General features: G+C 39.9%; 1 protein-coding gene and 1 pseudogene across 3 annotated transcripts in view; one reads left to right on the plus strand and one right to left on the minus strand.

Moving 5' to 3' along the window:
• Positions 1–15,228, minus strand: part of Hs6st2 (heparan sulfate 6-O-sulfotransferase 2) — a 286,621-nt gene that overhangs the window by 215,921 nt on the left and 55,472 nt on the right. The gene's annotated exons all lie outside the window — the stretch shown is intronic.
• Positions 3,974–4,617, plus strand: LOC127185876 (40S ribosomal protein S11-like; annotated as a pseudogene).

A 15,228-nucleotide genomic window follows, 5' to 3' on the forward strand; every position in this document is an offset into this window, starting at 1 on the left:
TGTGGTTAATTACAAGTGTACCAGAGTTGTTCATTCACAGATTTGGATACAATTAGAATAAGCACAGTCTACATTGGTGAATTTGGTGGAAGCATCAGAAATAAATCCAGGGATTCCAATCTTTGAACTCTGCAATTCCCAGGAAATTGTTTAACTTTGTCAACTGAAGCTTCCTTTCTTACTTACTAACTTACTAACTTACTTACTAATGAATTTCATATCTACATCATTAAATATCTGCTAGCCATGCTGAGGATTTGGGTTATAATTAATCAAAATTTAAAACCTGTTTCTCAATCTCACTAGTAATAGACAATTCTTCAGTATTCATACATGTTAAACGTTATCAGAGTTGAATAGTATTCATATTATAAACCATTTTATCACAGAAATTCCTATTGTATAGATCTGCAGTAAATGTAGCTGTAGTGGTTAAAATATGAGCTATAGGTTTTTCAAATGAGTACTAACTAAAGCACCTATTAGTAAAATATAAATGCTGTACATCAAAGAATCATATTTGTATCACAAAGCAAGAAACTCAGGGCTGAGGATGTGACTTTGTCAGCAGAATATTTACCTAGCAGTCACAAAGCACTGAGTTCAATTCACAAAACCATATACATTGGGTGTGCTGGCCTACACCTGTAAGCCCAACACTTGGGAGCTAAAGGCTGGAAAATCAGGGCTTCAAAGTCATCTGTGGCTACATAGATTCCTTCCTCAAGTCCTTAAGAATGAAGACAAAGGACTGGACTGCAAAGTTCCATGGCTAAGTCATGTGAGCGTTGAGACATTTTCAACAAGCTTCACCCCCTCTGCAATCTCTCAGCCCTGCACTAAGGCCAATAAAACACCTTGAGAACCAAAAAAGAGGTGGGGGAGAGGGAAAGAAGGAGGGAGGGGAAGGAAAAACAGAAAGAAAGCAAGGGCTTGGACACTGTAAACAGTAAAACACATTATGTGAGTTTGTTAACGGGGTGTCTGGTGACAAGTCTATGGGAGGTACGAATCTGCGTTTTACAGTCTTACTGCTGTACACAGGCAGAGAGAGCTAGGGCTGGCTGCTGTGGATCTCACCCCTTTCCTTCTGTCTGCTTGATATGAGCTTGTTGTTCTCTCCATTCCCACTCATCATCACCTTATATTTCTCCCAGGAAAAACAAGAAGCAAAAGTGATTCTGCAGTTTTGACAATGAGAAGCTTCGGGTCCTCACTCATGCATCTATTTTAATATCGTGTTCTTCCAGAGTTCTCATTCTCAGCTATTTCCCCATGCCCTCAGACCTCTGGTTATGAAAAGATATTAAAACAGCAACATCTGCCTCTGTGGCAAACTTGATTAAATTGCATTTGCCTCAAGCATCCATTCATACTTATGGAAACTATACGCTCAGCAATATGTACACATAAATGAAAGATGCACTTCCTCGCTTTTAAGAAGCTTGCAATTTAGTGGATCTGGGTAAAATTTTTAATCACTGAATAGCAACACAGACTTAATTTAAAAGTATGTTTCTTGATTATAGAAGGAAATGAATGAGTAAATGAATGTCTTTAACGACACAACTCTAATGCGTCAATTAAACAAGCAAAAGACCTGGTTAAGAATAGAAATGGCACTATATACTTGAGTGTGGAAACATACATATACCCCTGAAAATGGTTTCAAACACTCGTCATTTTCTCAGTGGTCAGAAACAACAGCTTGGAGTAAGGCTGCTGAATACTGGCCAGTGCCAAAGTAAAATTGCAAGTAGTTCTTAATGCAGAACCCTGTGAGACAAAGCGAAAGTTCCAGAGTCATAAAATATTGTCTTTGTGCATTTTCCATTCTACTACAACTCTCCTTTCTAAGAGTAGCTATGCATCTAAGCGTGCTTCTCAGGCAGCCAGAGGCTATGCACACTGCCCTCTGAGAAGCCTACTGGTACCACTGAAACTTCAAGCTTGCTCGAGATCAGAGATAGCACTTTCCCAACTCTCTTGCTTTGACCAGGAGAATTGTCTGTGTGTACTTTTAAATAAATAAGCAGGTGAATTTTCCCTAGAAGTGCTCCCACAAGATGGTAGGATCTGAATCAATAAGTAGAATTCACAACATAATTTTATTGCAATTGGAAATGTCTTCCTTAGGGTACAATGCAAGCTGAAAACTGGGAATGGAAGGGAGAACAGTTAGCACACACACACACACACACACACACACACACACACACACACACACACACACACCAATTTAGGGCCAGTAAGGTAGCTGAATGGGTAAGGGTTCCCTCCACCAAGGCTGATGACATAAGTCCTATAGTTAGAACGCACTTGATTGTGGGAGAAAATGAAATATATAGATTGTCCTTTGATCTCTATGCATGTGATATGGCATGAAAGCATACACACTCATAAATATACACACAATAAACAAATGTGATAATTTTCTAAAAATCTTCTTTGAATTCATCTTGGATGCCAGCTCATTAGGAAACTCAAAAGTTCTGATGGAAATGCTTTTATAGTTCCAGTAAAGCACTATTTCCCCTGAGAGTCCTCATGGCTCCATTACTGACTCCTTCCCACTTCAACCAGCTATATGAATATGGAAAGCCAAATCTCAACTCAGTCTTGGTCCAGTCCATATCCAGACCAGGTGACTGCCAACGACCTCTCTGGACTGGGCTGGCTGTTCTATCTTGTCTGAGAAGGATCTCCTGGGCTTCTTCCTTCTCCAGAAAGGATGCCTATAGCAAACCATGGGTGGCAGACACTCAGTGATGCTCTCTCTGCCCTACCTCAGAGAGGGCCAAGAGGAAGTTAAAGTACAGCAGATGCCAAGAGTGGAGGAAATGAAGGCTGTTTCTCAGTGACAAGCTTTTTGGCTCCTCTCTAATGTGAATTATGCATTGAATCTCCAGAGCAGGCTAAGCTCTGAGACTGGCCACGGGTAGGACACACTCACTTTGAAGAATCTAGTGTCCATTAATGGTACCTCATTGCCAACATGTCTGAGACAACAGAACACAAGGCGTTTATGCATCCCTAGAAGAAGCAGGCAGTGTCCAAAAGGTCAAACTGATTAGGAAGGCTTTCTTCATATTTAATGTCACTTTCAGTTCAAGATTCAAGTTCAGGACTGATGCAGCTTGGGGAACCTAGTGTAGAGCTTAGTTGTCTAGAGATGAGGCTCTGGTATGTCTTTCTAGCCCCATCAGAGAAGTGATGAGCAGCCTCAAAGTCCCCCATCTGCAAAGGCTGGCAGAATGGAGTGAGAAAAAAAAAAGCCAGGAACTCAGCCAGCTGCTTCCTTTATCTCTTTCCATCTGTGTCTCCAGCACCCAAGATGTCTGAGCATCTTGCTATGGCCCAGGGAACTGGTTAGCTTACTATTTGTATAAACCTTTACAAAAAGCTCATCTCGGGGGAGGCTCTTGATGGATGACAGAGAGAACTTGAATGGATTCACTTTCTTTTTCTGTTTTTTCTTTTCTTTTCATTTCTTTTTTCTTTTCTTTTTGGTTTTTTGAGACAGAGTTTCTCTGTATAGCCTTGGCTGTTCTGAACCTGCACTCATGTTGTAGACCAGGCTAGCTTCGAACTCACAGCGATTCACCTGCCTCTGCCTTCCTGACTGCTGGAATTACAGGTGTGCTCCACCACGCCTAGTGAATTCAGTTTCTTTAGCTAAGAAAAATCAAGGGGATGGCAAACCTTTGTGGAAAAGTACACGGAAAACCAATGTCTATGGCCTAAACACTGGACTAGCCATAAATAGTTCCTTTTCAAATCTCCATGCTTTGAAGATCACTAAATTTTGCAGGGGGTCCAGAGGGTAAAGGGATACTTGGTTTTATGCTGGCATTCTGTTTTCCATTAGTTTGGAAAATATCCTGCCTCCAGACATCCAAAAGTATGTAATGTTAAAATCCAAAAATGGAGTACTTAAGAGCAAAGCTTGTCTTTTTCTCAGGCTGCTGGGAAGATGGCGGATATTCAGAAGGAGCGTACTTACCAAAAGCAGCCTACAGGCTCTCAAAACAAAAAGTGTGCTTTTCTAGGAGAAACCAGCAAGGAAAAACTCCCTCTGTAGTACAAAAATATTGGTCTAGCCTTTAAGATACCCAAGGAGACCATTGAGGGCACCTACATAAACAAGAAATGCCCCTTCACTGATAATGTCTCCTGTCTGGTGTCAGGACAAAGATGAAGATGCAGAGGACCATTGTCATATGTGGGACTGTCTCCATTACATCCTGAAGTTGAACATATACAGGGGGAGGTAATCCCCCTCAGGCACAGTCATAGGGGAGGGGAATAAGGAGAAAATGGGAGGGAGGGAAGAATGGGAGGATACAAGGGATGGGATAACCATTGAGATGTAACAAGAATAAATTAATAAAAAATAAATAATAAAAAAAAATAAAATAATAAATAATAAAATAATAAAAAAAATAAGAGAAGCGCCACAAGAACATGTCTGTGCACCTGTCCCCCTGTTTCAGGGATGTACAAATCAGCAACATTGTCACCATGGGAGAGTGCAGGCCCCTGAGCAAGACCATTTGACTCAATGTGCTCAAGGTCACCAAGGCTGCTGGCACCAAAAAGCAGTTTCAGAAGTTCTGAGGGAACTCTGGCCTGCTCCTCAGAACAAATGAAGTTATTTTCCAGCTTAAAAATAAAAAAGAAAGAAACCAACATTCATAAAGAGGCACATCTGCATAAAGACTTTTTGCAGTTGGTCATGTCAATGCAAGGGATTTAAAAACAACCCAAATCCTGCAAGTAAGGGGCTAGAGTAATGATTCAAAACACGGGTCTATAATCATGTCTTCACAAATATGGTCTGGATTATATAAAGATGGGCAATTTCTGTGAGACCGGAAGGCCTAATCCAGCAACACATCAGGCAAATGTCATTAACCTTTGGACTACTAGTCCTTCAAGAACTGTGATCCCGTTGTGAGCAATACAAGCATCAGGTGCTAAACTAATTAGAACTTCCATTTGCTGACCTTCCCTTATCCTTCAATAGTTCCTTCGGTAGCAGAACATCAAGTGGACTGTTTGTCATCTGGAGACAGAATAACAGTTTATTGTCAAGTAATCACGTTGGGGGGTGGGTGTTTACATTTGGGATTGTCTTTCCTTGCAAGTTTTAGTTTTGAGGCTAAATTGACTTTGGTCCCAGGAAAGCAAAATCAGCCACAGGGTAGAGAGGTTTTGGGAAGTGCAGGTGAGTGAGGAAAGAAGGATAGAGGGAGGGAGGCCAGTGCATCCTCCTTAGAGCGCAGCTACCTTTTTATGGTGGGGAAGGAGGTAAGAGGCAGCTGAGGGGTTCCAGGACTGCCTGCCTGCTAAGGAGTGAGATCTCTTTAGCAGGGGTGGCTGTAATTCTCATTTGAACTCTTGGTTTACCTTTGCTGGCAGCTGCCATCACTGCTTCTATATAGATAAGACCTACAAGGTGAAAATTCAGAGGGAGGAAAAGGAATATTCTTAGTTGTCTTCTCAATCTGGAGCAAGAATACATGTAAGTAAATATGATATTTCTTCTTCCATCACATCAAGGACATCAGTTTTTTTAAAAGAATAATATTTACTCTTTTTATTGGCTTCCACTCAAAGGCCTGGAAACATTTATGAGTAAATTTAATTACTTTGCTTGTTATAGCTATGAAATTAGAACTAGCAAGGCTAAAGGGTGGGGTAAGTAGCTGAATCCACAGTCCAAGCAGCCCAACCTCAGCACACATTCTCTGTGGGAAAGCCCCACATTAGAACATACAACATTTATTAAACACCAGCTATGTGCTAAGCACCCTCCATGTTGTCTTACATAATGCTCCCACTACCTCAGTAAGGATGGTAGTGAGATATCTGTTTTACAGGTGAGAGAAATGAGACTGTACAGTTGGGAGTTTACTCCATGTGTTTATCATTTGTAAAAGTCTTGTTTATACATTCATTCTTTTCATCCTTATAGTATCATTTCACATTATGTATGCCAGGTACCAAGATCTGTAACAAAAAAAAAAAAAAAAACAAAATTAACCAGAGAAAAGAGAAGTCATTGAAGGTTATGCTACTAATCAGTAGCATATTGGGAGCTCAACTGAGTCCTCCAGTTCAGACTCACACTGTGGTCCATACATGCTGCTTAAATAAAAAAAAAAAATGGTCTCCCCAAAGAATGCCATCAGTGAAGACAGAAGGCTGTCTGTTCAACAACCATGGATGCACCGGGCACTCTGGAAAATGCTGAAAGTCTCCAATCCAAACCTTATACTTGTTTTTCTCAAGTGTCTGCTAGTTGAATGGAACAATAACCAAGAAGGAGCTCATACAATGAGCTACACACTGGTAAGGACCCCCAGAAAGATGATGGTGAGATCCGTGGTACCAAAAGTGATAAGGCCATCAATTCTGATATGGAAGAGGGAACATTGTAGAGGCTTCATGGAGGAGGCAATCTTGAAAAATTGTACAGGCAATGGAAGTAATAATATCAAGAAAAGGAGAACGGAGTAACGCTATTTAAAAGAAAATCATGAAAAAATAGCCACTGAAAGAATGGGATCTGACTCCGCTCCTCTAAGCATTTGTGAACACTTCTACCAATGCTCTAACAATTGGTTTAGCTTATGATCCATGTGAATTTTAAGGCAGAGAGATTCTATGCTACAAAAGAAATGTATCTGCTTTCTCTTTCCTTTTTTAATGCTTGAGGGTAGCGAATGATACAAAATACCTATGAAATGCTTCTTAATGATGCTAGAAAGCAAAATAGAATCTCACAGACTGCACAAAGTATTAATTTAGAGAAAATAAGATCATTTGGTATATAAATCAGGAATAATAAACGCATCACACTGTCAAAATCTGGAACATTTTCAATAAAGTACCACATCCTAGATACCACATACAATCAAACACTTTTCTTGGATATTACAGCTGTAATACAGAGGAGCACAAAATGCTTCCTGAGCACCCTGAGACAGTCCCAATCCTGAAATAAAAACCAGCAAAGAAGTAATGTTGCCTGGCACAGCAATATTTGAAAATCCCATTTCTAAGATGAAGACTGTCATAAAAATAAATTAAATAAATTTCACTGACGCCAGCAATGCTCCAGTTGCTTCAAGCTCCCCAAAACAGATTGCTTAACAAAAACCAACACAAATCTAAAAATCTACTAATTATAAGGACTTAAAGAATTAACATTATGCTTAATTAGCAAGTGGGCGTGTACAACTCAGTTCCAAAAGCTTTTGACTTCTTCTTCCTATATCAGAGACTCATACGTTATACGGTACTGATATATGACACATGCATAGTAGCTGGTTCTGCTAGGGCTTGCCTCAGGAGGAATTCCACCCTTTAACCAGAGCCAAGCTAAAGCACTGTCAGGTTTAAAATAGCCCCTGTCACTCCCTTACAGCCAAGGAATCTTGTGCATCATAAAGAATGCTTGCTTTAGACACCCATACTTTTCAGTGCACTGTATGTAGAGAAAGTGTGGCTAGATCTCCCAGAAGCATATTCTTTGGGTGTTGTTTGAAATCCTATCACATCCTAGTAAGTGCAACAAGAAACTGACACCCTCTGCCCCAGGACTTGCCTGAAAGCCTACACTACACTACTCAAACACAAAGAGGCAGGTAAAACAAAGGAGGCATGAGGCTTTCCTCTGGGAGGCTGAGCCAGAATTGCTATGGCTGAAATCCAAGGGGCCGGAATTTTCAGACTGCAAGGAACCTTAGAGATCAGATTCGGAGTTCAGTTCAATCTTCAATTCGATTTATTCTTGTCTATTATAATGCAACTGAAGACCTCCTTGGCATAAGCCTCTTGGAAATGCAAGGTGAAGTTTCACTCCCTGTGTTGACTGATAGATATAAAGCAAACAAAGATGTTGAAAGATTGCAGTTTCCAGAAACCTTTGCCCCTCTGTTTAGAGACTGAGCACCTACAATGGTCACTACTGTTCTCCTGGCACTCTCCTGAGCTACTTGGTGTCTACTAGAGTGCTACATTCCAAAAATACTACGAGCATGAATCCAACCTTGTACCTAAAGCAGACATCCCTGTAGGAACAAGTGTTCAGTGGTTGGTGTCTAGCCTTTGCTGGGACACTCCAGGGGTAAATTATCTCTGCCTTTTCCATTACTAATTGACAAGTGCTCATAAAAACATTTGTTTGCTGTTAAACTTTTCCTGCAGGGCCTCTTGCCTTCATTTCTTCTTCTGCACTAAATGCAAAGGTTAACCTTCACCAAAACAAAAACCAAAAATCTTTGTAAAGAATTTTAAAGACAGCAAATTCACCTGACATCATGTTGTTTATTCAACAGAGATTTTTTATTTTTAATAATACTGAGAATTGAACCTAAGGCTTTGTACGTTCTGGGCAAGTATTCTGCCTTTAAACCAAATCCATCTCCAGTTCTCTCTTTATGGACCTGTTAACCAGGTCTCATGTAGCCCAGGCTAGCTTAAAGCTTACTGTGAAGCCTGATGAGCTCCTGGTTTTCCTGTCCCATCTCCTGAATGCTAAGATTCCAGGAATGCACTCAAACCTTCTTTTACTTTTTGTTTTAAGACAGGGTCTCACACATTTGCTCAGGCTAGACTTGAACTTGCAATCCTCCTGTCTCAGCATCAGAAGTGAGATTACAGGCCTGCATTAAAACGCTTGGCAACAGGGATATAATTTAACCAACATTTTTGTAATATCCATCTTTAAAAGTGTGTGTGTGTGTGTGTGTGTGTGTGTGTGTGTGTGTGTGTGTGTGTGTGTTCTGTACATGGGTATATGCACACTAATTCAAGTGTTCTTGGAAGATAGAGATATCAGATACCCCTGAAGCGGAAGTTCCATGGAGCTATGAGCTGCCTGATGTGGAGATTAGCAACTAAAGTAACGACTTCTGGAAGAGCAGTATGTGCTTAACCACTGAATGCATAACACAAATCAATCTTAAATAGAAACTATTATTTACATGATTATGGTGAAAGAAAAGAAAGTAGACAAGAGAGGAAGGAAAAAGCAAAAGAAGATGTGGAGGCAGAAAGAATAAACAGAGAAGGAAAAGGAGAGAGAATAAAATAATAAATTTTGAAAATAAAAAATTAATCCCCGATCTTAAGATATTTTGATTCCTTCAGTGTGGGTATGTTCTGATCCTATGTTACACAACACTGGGGATGCAAAAAGTGGTAATAAAGAAAGCACAGCTAAATCACAACTATTCCATAAGGTAGATGATAAAATGACAGTATACAAGTACAACATACCACAGAGGAGAGAAGGCACATGTGGTGATTTGAATGAAAATAGTCCCCATAGACTAAGTATATTTGAATACATGGTCCTCAGTTGGTGGAACAGTTTGGAAGGATTGGGAGGTATGGCCTTGTTGTAGAAGGTATGTCACAGGGGTGGGATTGGAAGGTAGCTTTCTGGCTCCTACTTGCTCTTGGTGTTATGAGCTCTCAGCTATGCCTGCTGTAATCCCTTCATTCTGCCATCATGGACTCTAACCATTGGAAACAATAAGCCCAATTAAACATTTTCTTTTGTGAGTTGTTTTCATCTTCATCATGGTGTGTAACCACAGCAATAAAACAGTAACTCAGACAATGTATCTGTAAAAGAAAAGGTATGACTGATAGAGATATGGGAGATGAATAGAATATAAATTTCAGAATATTAACAACAAAATTGATCACATTTATTTAGCAACCAATTGAATAAAAAATAGGAAGCTAAAAAAATTTCAGAAGGTTTGTGATCAGGCCATGTCGAATTATTTCTGTAGTTTGACATAATAGTAGTTAGAGGTTAAGAAAAATTGAGTGTAGATGGGCCAGAGAGCTGGCTCAGCAGTTAAGAGGACTTGTTGGTCTTTCAGAGGACCCAACTTCAATTCCTAGTACCCACATGGCAGCTGATGACCATCTGTAACTCTATTTCCAGGGAATCTGAAATCCTCTTCTGGTCTCTGAGGGCAACAGGCACACACATGGTACAGAGACAATCACAAAAGCAAAATATTCATATACATAACATAGTAATATAAAATAAAATAATTAAAATATGAGTGTAGGAAGGCAGGATATCACTGGAACAAGGATTTAGGCGTGATAAAGAATGGAAATACAGATATAACATAGAATAGAATTCTTCAGAGGAAAAGTAAACTAGAATAGTATTATAGTATATAATAGTAATATACTATATGGAAAGTATGTAGGCATATGTTTAAGAAAATTAAGGTCAGCTACACAAAATGTACACATTGCATAGAAAAATGCAAACAAAGAAAATGGCCGTCAAGTAATAAATAAGTAAACTAAATATAACCTACCCATACAAGGAAATATTATTTGGCAATAACATAGAATGAAGTGTTGATTGATAACCAAGTGCTTTCCAGAGTAATAGGAGAAAGGGAGTCTGAACTTAGTGCTAACAAACACAGAGTTTCTTTTTCAGAGCAATATAAATAGTCTTGAATTGGTGGTGATAGTTGCATGCCTTTGTGACTATACTAAAAGCCAAATTGTGGGCAGTGACGCAGCTCAGGAGATCAAGACTCATGATCTAGGTTCAATCAGTGGGAGCCACCTGTGGAAGGAGAAAATTAACTCTTACAACTTATCCTCTGACCTTTCCACTTAACACCACATGGGGGGCATGGACGCATGCACACACACAAATACTAAATAAATATAAAAATTAAATAACAGAAATGCACACTTTTAAGGTATAGACAGTATATAATATCAATTATATCATAATAAAAAGTGGAAATGAGAAGTCACAGGTATTTCCATCAGAATGTTCCACATCTTTCCAGAAAATGAAGTTAGTTAGCTACTGAGACCAAAGGAGCTATATTTAAGGTCTTGAGCTAATAGGCAACAAGGGAGAAAAAGTACACAATATCATTGCTGAAAGGAAAAGACATGCAATTAGTATGACCACCCAAAGTCACTGAGAACAGAGATATTGCAATGTGACTCGGGAGGAAATAAGAGTCAGAACAGACTCAAAATAGCCTAAATTTTAAAAGTGTCACTACCCCAACTCCACACCCCCATCAGAATCTGAGATCAGTCCTCTACCACACAAAGGACAGTCCCATGGGAACCCTGGGGCAGGAAAAGAAGGAAGACGAGGAGGAAGAAAATAATGAGGAAAACTCCTGAGAGAAAAACTGTGAGCTACATGCCATGTGGGAGACAATTAAGACAAGTTAGTAACAAGAATGAATCAAGTGTGAAAATAGGCAATAATGTCACACTTTAGGAAAAATCATTAGACTCCACAGCTGCTCTAATCCATTACCTAAAATACGAATTTTGAACAAAAAGTTACATGAAAAGAGAAACATGTTCAGAAAACATGAGTCAGTAGAAAGAGTTTGATGTTGGATTTAGTAGAAAAGATTTCAAATGATTTGTGAAAGTACATTTATCTTGGCCAATCAATATTCCTCTGTTGAGAATTCTCTGTTTAGCTCTGTACCCCATTTTTAATGGAATCATTTGGCTTGTTGGTGTTTAATTTCTTGAGTTCTTTATATATTTTGGATATTAGGCTTTTTGGATTTAGGGCTGGTGAACATCTTTTCTCAGTCTGTAGACTGTCACTTTGTTCTGCTGACAATGTCTCCTGCCTTACAGAAGCTTCTCAGCCTCATGAGGTCCCATTTTAATTGTTGATCTTAGAGCCTGAGTTGTTGGTGTTCTGTTCAGGAAGTTGTCTCCTGTGCCAGTGAGCTCAAGGCTCTTTGCCAGTTTTTCTTCTAACAGATTCTGTGTGTCTGGTTTTATGTCCACTTGGACTTTAGTTTTGTACAGAGTGAGAAATATGGATCTATTTGCATTTTTCTACATGTAGATGTCCAGTTAGACCAGCACTATTTGTTGAAGACACTATCTTTTTTCCACTGTATGGTTTTGGCTTCTTTGTAAAAAATCAAATGCCCATAGGTGTGTAGATCTATTTCTGGGTCTTCAGTTTGATTCCATTGATCAACTGGCCTATTTCTGTGCCGGTACCATGCCGTTTATATTACTGTTGCTCTACAGTACAACTTGCGATCAGAAATGGAGTTTTTCTGGAAGATCTTTTATTGTACAAGATTGTTTTAGATATTCTGAGTATTTTGATTTTCCATCCATATGAAGTTGAGAATTGGTTTTTCAAGGTCATGCTCAACATCCCTAGTCATCAGGGAAATGCAAATCAAAACGACTCTGAGATTCCATTTTACATCTATCAGACTGGCTAAGATCAAAAAATCAAGTGACAGCACATCCTGGTGAGGATATGGAGAAGGGGGACACTCCTCCATGGCGGATAAGTTTGCACAACCACTTCAGAAAGCATCTAGTGCTTTTTTAGAAAATTAGGAATAGTGCTACCTCAAGATCCAGCTATACCACTCCTGGGCATATACCGAAAGATGCTGCACCATACAACAAGGACATTTGCTCAATTATGTTCATAGCAGCTTTATTTGTAATAGCAAGAATATGGTATCAACCTAGATGTCCCTCAGTAGAAGAATGGATAAAGAAACTGTGGTACATTTACACAATAGAATACTACTCAGCTATTAAAAACAAGGAAATCTTGAAATTTGCAGGCAAATGGATAGAACTAGAAATGATCATCATAAGTGAGGTAACCCAGACCCAGAAAGACACACATTGTATATACTCAGTTATAATTGGATACTAGCCCAACATAGGTCTCCTCTGAGAGACTCCACCATGGGGGACTGGAGCAGATACTGGGACTAGAAGCTGGACTCTGAGCGGAGCACTGAGAGTTGTAGGAAAGAGTGAGGGGATGGAAGGTCAGAGGGAGCAGGAGCTCCACAGGGAGATCATCAAGGCCTGTGGATCTGGACCCAGGTGGTCCTCCACAAACGGATTAACCAGCCAAGGACAGTACATTCAGAGAATCAAGATCCTCTGCTCATGGGTAACCAATGGATTGCCAAATATCCACATGGAGGGGAGGGGGTACTGCTGCTGAACCTCTGAGTGTACTCTGGTGGCCATGATTTGGTCACCTCCCCTTGGCAAGACAGTGTAACGGACACACAGAGGAAGAGGATGTAGGCTATCCTGATGAGACCTAATAGGCTGTGGCCAGACAGTTGGGGTAGGAGGGCCCCTCATCAGAGCTCTAGGTGAGAGGAATAGGCAGAAGAGGGAGGGAAGGTGAGAAGGGGAAGATAAGAGGGAAAGGATAATAATTGGGATGTAATGTTAATAAATTATAATAAATAAAATATACATTAAAATACATTTATCACAGAACTTAAGGGAACCCTATTTAAAATTAAAGAAGAGGATGGGGACAAAGCTCTGGGGTGGAATGTTTACTATGCACTTCTTTTGATGAACTCATAAATAAAAAAGAGAGGAAGAAAAGAAAGCAAAAAGAAAGGAAAGGAAAGAAAAAGAAAAAAGGACTGCCAAGGTCTCATGCATGTATCCTGGAGCTAGGGAGGCAGAGAACACAGATCCCTGGATTCCACAGGCTGGCCAGTCTAACTACCTACTTGGTGAGTTCCAGAGCACTGGAGATATTCTGCTCAGAAAGCAAGGTATTCTCAGCATTTCTGCCTGAAAAATGATACCTTTAGTTGGACTATGATCTGACACATGCACGGGGGTGGGGAGGGGGAGGGAGAGAGAACAACAAAGATGTAACAAAAGGAACTATAACAGTAAATAAAGTCACATTTGATAAAAGCAAATGCAAAGTGTGTACCGTGAAACTAAAATAGGAGAAACTCAAAATGTTCTAGAGAGGCTCAAACAAGCAGATTCAGATGGCAAGAAGAAGAAGAATAAATTTGAAGATAAATAAAAATGAATAGTCTGACTTGAAGAAGAAAATAATAAAATACAAAATCAGACTTGAGTTGTGTGGGACAGCATTACTCACTATGCTAATGAAACTTCCAGAAGAAAAGGGGAGAAATGTATAAGGAGAAATATTGGTTAAAACTTTCCTAAATGATCTGGATGCAGTGGCACACACCTTTAATCTCAGCACTCAGGGAGGCAGAGACAGGCGGATCGCTGTGAGTTCGAGGCCAGCCTGGTCTACAAGGGGAGTCCAAGATGGCCAAGGCTACACAGAAAAACCTGTTCTCAAAAAATAAATAAATAAATAAATAAATAAATAAAACAAACAAACAAACAAAAAAACAAAAAAGAAATTCAAGCATAATGTGGTTGTTAAAAGCAAAGAAAATTGTGTTCTGTGACATCACTTCAATGCTTTGAAAATATCCACTTAGGTTATGAGACTGATGACGTTCCATGCATTTCTGCTAGTGTCTTTCAAATGTGATCTATGGATCAACAGCCTCACCATCAGCAATGCCTTAATATACACCCAAGGTCACAGGAATCAAACCAGAAATGCTGAATCAGAAGCTGTAATTTCCAAGATTCCCAAGTGATCTCCACACATGTTGTGTTTGAGAAATACCGATGTACACGTAGATAGTAGAGCAGCAAGATGGATGAGATGTGGTGCAAAGAGGCCCTAGTATCGGAGTTCAGCTCTGATAGTGGCTGGCACCTAAGTGTTAGCAATTCCTTCAGCTCTTTTCTATCCCTCCTCCATTCTACAGGACTTCAAAATGTAGCTGTGTCCGACATTGTGATCACTTGATAAACAGTAGCTATTCTTATGGTCAGGTGATTTGTTACATCTTGGGCCATGCTAAAGCACTTGTCTAGCATACATTCTATCCCGAGAACCCACACACACACACACACACACACACACACACACACACACACACATACACACACACATGCACACACACACAAACACAATTACTGTGACTACATCTTAGCAATTGTCATGAGCCAGAGTTACTAACACTTTTTAAATCTCCTTGTAGATATAATTCGAATAATAAAAAGAGCAATGTAAAATTTCCCTAGGAAAGGTAAGTGGCACAGATGGCTAGAGGGCCTTGGACATGAAAAATTAGGGCCCTAAGGCTCTTCTGACCAGAGCATCTGTCAGCTGTGTGCCTCTGGGCACAAAGAAAGAACCAAGGCAAGAATCAGGAGCAAATGACAGACAGAGACCATTGCCCACTGAAGCTCAACAGAGTTCTTCCAAACAGAGCAAGACACTTAGAGGCAATGTGGAGAGGAGAAAGGGAAGGGGGATCTCCACATCTA

This window comes from Acomys russatus, chromosome X (assembly GCF_903995435.1).
Source record: "Acomys russatus chromosome X, mAcoRus1.1, whole genome shotgun sequence".
Classification (NCBI taxonomy): domain Eukaryota; kingdom Metazoa; phylum Chordata; class Mammalia; order Rodentia; family Muridae; genus Acomys; species Acomys russatus.